We start from the raw sequence: 5,000 nt of genomic DNA, 5'->3' as shown, positions 1-5,000 counted from the left end.
GATAGAGTATATAAATCATAGCCTTTGGGTCTAGAATAGGGTATCATTTTTCACGAAACTGACCAGTCCGTTGAAGATTTTATCAACACTAAGGAAACCAGAAATTCCCACTCAAGAATGTAAAAAAATCAAATCGGCAAAGTTTAAGTTTACGTAACCCAACCTCAACAGTGTCAATAAATGGCTATCATGAAACACCTCTGGATATTATTAACTGTCAAGAATCGGAATTTAGACGCAAATCGGTGGGAGTTTACTCTAGTCTAGGATAGCAAAATTCAGCTGAACGAGCTCTGGTATAGGTTAAGGGTTCCAGGGTCCCAGCGGCACATCCCCTGCGTCAGCCGAGAAAATGAAACACTTACCTATTCATCGAAGCTTATAAAGGCAAATTGACAGCCGCAGCGGGAATGTTAAGCTGACGTTTCGAGTGTGAGCCCTCAGTCAGAGTAAAATGGGCCTTTGTTGATCGTCTGAACCCACAAGTCGTTTGACGTTGTATTCGTCTTGTCGAAGTGTGAAACGGTTAGGCGGATTAGTCGACATGAATCCATGTAAAGGAGACTGGCAAACCATGTCAAGCCTTCGTTCCAAACTCGACCGACATTACGAAGAATCTGAATCGAAATGTGTTTCAAAACAGAGAACAACACAGTTTGAAAGCTCTGGCAACTTTAACTAATATACCTAAGTCGATTCATAATGCTACTTACCGTGAAAACAAGAGGGAAATCCAGAGGAAAATCCGCCACAACTCAGAGAAACGAATATTATGGTTTTTTCTGCCATGTGGGTAGCCGAGCATTCGTTCGGTGGCGCTCGGTGTCCGACGGCAATCTGAAGACTGTAACTCGACGGACCGAAGAAATGCCGAGTGTACCTCAGAACCCAATCCGCAAGGCATAGCATATATAATCGGGCGAACTCAGGCATGCCATCGCGATATTCATTATGCGATAGCCCCGAGATGGATTGCAAGATTAACTTTGTTCTCGCTCGCTACGCTCGCTCGAGCAATCATTACAAACTGTATCACTGCTAATCTAATGAGAATCTTCCTAGATTGATTCAGTTCAAGTCTGTGATAGGTTAGTTCTCATGATCCCAGTGTATATAAAACCACTAAAGATACTCTGTTACTGCGGCAGATGCGTTTGGTAGACTAATTCTTAAAGTATACTTAACCACCATTAGATCTATTTTCGAGCACCGTGCTGAGGTGTGACAGGTTAGTCCTGCCTTCCTTTTGATAAGCTTGAATCGATTCAGAGAAGAACCCTGTCTATTTATATATCCGTCCTACCAAGTCTTGTATAAAAACAAGAACATGTGCTGTACGAAGAGTTCCGGCTCATTTATTACCTTCAATCAAGGGTACAGTGTGTAAATGCGAATAATTTAATCTAGGTCATGTTTCAGTGGGCCAGAATAAAAATTTTAAGAGAAATTCCAGATATATATTATGGCCACTTGAAAGCTCGAGGATGCCATTCTTATGTTTAGAAACAAGAACCCTTTGCCCTTCAATGAAATTTTCCATGATAAGGTGAGATTTTTAATGTTACTAAATTAATTTAGAACAAGCCAGTAAACGAGGAAAACGATAGCTCCTCGAGAGAATCTGAAGTTTCAAACTTCCTCCAAAGCTCGCTGAGCTCGGTACCAGCGAGAAGTTCTCGTCGCGGGTTCTGGCAAAACAAGTCAAAAAATACGTAGTACTCGTATGTTCGCGTAAGCTATTCGATACCCCTGGTTCATATGTGATTGTCTCGGATAGGATTGGCTTAATTCTTTGGTATAGACATGGATGAAGCAAGGAAGCGAACAAGAAGTGACATAAGGGAGGGATAAAGGGATCGGGGAGCTCAGGAGTTGTGGGGGTAAATGAGGAAACCCCTAAAAAGTAAGCTTCCGGTGAAGGTTTTTAATGTCGGTATTTCGCTGTGGTTTGCGCAGACTCACTTGAGACTCAGGTCTTCGCTGGCTTGCATCTTGAAAACGAACAGACCGTCTGACAGCGCAAATTACGGCGCAACAAAATACAAGACACTCACCAGCTAGAGCAGGGCCGCTTGCCAAGAATAGAGAAGTTAACATCATCTCCCAACCTAGAACGGCTGCGGTCTTATGAGGAGAAACAGTGAGTAAAAGGAAGCTTAAAGTAGTGAAGAAGAAACCATCACTGAGCCCGTAGACAACAATATAGATGATTAGCGTTGTATACGTGATTCCTAGTGTCACTAAAACTGTACTCAATCCAGCAATGCACTCAGCCGCTTGAAAAACGTGAAAGGGGTTCACTCTTGGGTGACTGCACAAAAAGCCAGCCAGTAGACGACCAATTGCGGAGCACAAACCGTAATAAATTAGCAACTCTGATGCTCTCTTCGGTGAAATGCCCAGGTCCTCAGAAAAGCGAATCTAAGAGAGACCAAGGAAAATTCAAAACAAAGGTCTGTTTGCTTTAAATTGAATTATGAATAGCCTGAGAATACAAACAAACAAATAAATAAAGGAAAGAACGAATGAATGAAAAAATAAATGCAATGAGAAAGATTGGGAAAAATGTTGAAACCATGTAATTCATGCAATTCATTCAGTTGTTGGGTAGCCATATTGATTTACTGAATCAAAGGAAATAATTCTTTTAAAATAAACATTATTGGGAGTTGTTGGTTCTGCAGATGTTGGATGGTGGTGGCAGTTATGTGCAAATGGACGTAACGACTCCTTTATGTAAGGACGTGCAGTGTTAATGCATGTTAATGCATTGCTATCTCCATAGAGACCATATGCAATGTGCTCGCGTGGCCCCAACAATAACGTCATTTTGATTGGCCATAAAAGGATACGCGCAAAGGTTGAGTCATAGGGCTTGTATGGGAGAGGAAATCTCCTCCTCTTGGTAAGGTAGGTAAAGTTTGCTTACGAGCCAAGTGGCCCATAAGACGGGAGCTTATCCCGGTTTCTGAAGCATGAAGCAACTAGGAGTATTTCTATTCCCCCCTGGATGGGATGCTAGTCCATCGCAGGGCTACCCCCAGCATTAAATTCGCCAGTACCCATTTATACACCTGGGTGGAGAAAAGGGTGATCGAAGTGTCTTGATCAAGAACACAACACAATGTCTCCGGCCAGGGCCCAAACCCGGACCACTCGCTCCGGAGTCGAGCTCACCAGGCATGAGGCCACTGCACCTCCCCCCTACTCTTAGCCTCCTGGTTAAGTTCAGTCATCTGCCTATGTTTAAACTTCTTGTCCTCGGAAATCAGTGAAATAGCTAGAGGCCATGACAAAAAATGAATTTAAAAAAACTGACTGAAAAGGGCTCATGAGCCAATACATCCCAATTGTACGTTTTAAAGTTTTGAAAGCAACAGCACTGTTAGGTTATCTGGTAAATCAGTTTCAGGGATAGGTAACTAAGAAATACAATTATTCGTTATTCAGTGCTGGTCTAAGCTGGTTAGAAAAGGATAGACATAAGTTGTATCGAGCAAATGTCTTTTTGAAAAGGACAAGGCTAATAAACTTGTGGCCCTCAATCACACCAGACGTCCGGCCTACAACTGACAACACCTGGAAGTCCGTTCCGTGCTCTTTTCGAATAGTGCAGTGGCGGATCTAGGGGAGGGGCCCGGGGGGCCCCGGGGGGCCCCGGGGGGCCCAGGCCCCCCTTACTTTGGTACTTAAGTATATATTCTGGTAAAAATTTAGGCTAAAATTTATTTTGGGTTCACACACTCAAAAAAACCGGACCCCACCGCCCCCCTTAGCTCAAGGTCTGGATCCGCTACTGTAGTGTGTGGGATCTTTAACGTCCCACCGATTTTCCAGTATGAAGAAGTGTTGTGAGAGGTGGGCTACGGTTTATGGACTTATCCGAGAAGACTTAAAAGTTTAAACATTTGCAGATGCCATCACAAAGGCAGCTCTTTCTCCTCAGTTGAACTCACGACCTCCCGCACGATTTCCGCACGGCTGTCCAATGCTCAACAAACTGGGACAACCGGTCAGCGGATGCTGAGTTACGGTTAATTAAGTCGGAAGGGCACTTTGTGTCCTTCATATTGCTTAGTACACTTTGGCACTTAGTTCATGGTTTGCACTCACGTGATCAGACGTCCGTGTTGGTGTACAAAACAAGAGCAAAATGTAGCTCGCGTTTAGCCATAATAATAGCGCCAAATTCCCAAAAGACTTTTTGGCTATTGTTCAGTACATCAACACTGCCACCAATGACGTCATGTGCAAGCCAAGTATTAAATGATTCTGGCATTTATGAGAACGGTTAGTGGACACTGATTTGGTAACAGTCCGTTTCATCAGGATGGGCTCCTGGTTTCATCAGGAACCCATTAGTAGGAGCCTCCATATGCAGTAGATCTGTGAGTCAAGCTTTGCGCGTATCTTTCTATTTTTAGAACGAACTCTTGAGCAGGAAACTCGCATTTACATAAATTTACATCAATTTGCACGATTTAAAAACAGTTTTACTGCTTTATTTGTCTTCGTTAGACAATGACTTTACTCTGATTGGCCTATTAAAAGCCGAGGAACTCGTGGCGTTCTAAAAATAGAAAGATACGCGCAAAGGTTGACTTATAAGGGCGTGTATGAGAGAGGAAAGCTCCTACTCATGGGCTCCTGGTTTCATCCGTTTTCACTAAGCCTTTTCACTTACCAGGTGAATCTGAGAGACAAAATGGCCAAACTCCACCACGCATACACAACAGATGAAAACGATCACCGGAGGTTCTTTCCATACCGAGAAATCAAGTACTGATTTTATTTTCGTGATAATATTTTCATCTTTTCTATCTTCACTGGAATCTCTTTTCATTTGGTTGCCTTTGACTTCATCTGTCTCCACGTTGGGGTCAAACGTTACTGAAAGTGAGCACGTGAAATGAGCAACTCCGGCCATTATGCGCCAGGTCGCCTGCCAACCTGTCACCGTTCTAAGGGCCTCTAGTGTGGGACCTAAAATGAGTACACCA

General features: G+C 43.3%; 1 protein-coding gene and 1 pseudogene across 2 annotated transcripts in view; both read right to left on the bottom strand.

Moving 5' to 3' along the window:
- LOC137978619 (uncharacterized) overlaps positions 1 to 5,000 on the bottom strand; it is a 61,504-nt gene that overhangs the window by 36,097 nt on the left and 20,407 nt on the right. The window contains exons 1-2 of one of the 2 annotated variants that reach the window (XM_068825620.1): positions 714 to 735; positions 366 to 617 (exon numbers count right to left, since the gene is read on the bottom strand). The exons of the other annotated variant lie outside the window; for it this stretch is intronic. The gene's annotated coding sequence lies outside the window, so the exon portion shown is untranslated. Of the gene's footprint in view, positions 1 to 365; positions 618 to 713; positions 736 to 5,000 lie in introns of those variants that run through there. 2 annotated transcript variants of the gene reach the window in all.
- The window catches only part of LOC137980204 (monocarboxylate transporter 10-like), a 5,706-nt pseudogene continuing 2,450 nt past the window's right edge, over positions 1,745 to 5,000 (bottom strand).

Source organism: Montipora foliosa, chromosome 12 (genome assembly GCF_036669935.1).
Source record: "Montipora foliosa isolate CH-2021 chromosome 12, ASM3666993v2, whole genome shotgun sequence".
Classification (NCBI taxonomy): domain Eukaryota; kingdom Metazoa; phylum Cnidaria; class Anthozoa; order Scleractinia; family Acroporidae; genus Montipora; species Montipora foliosa.
This window is presented reverse-complemented; position numbering and strand designations above follow the sequence as displayed.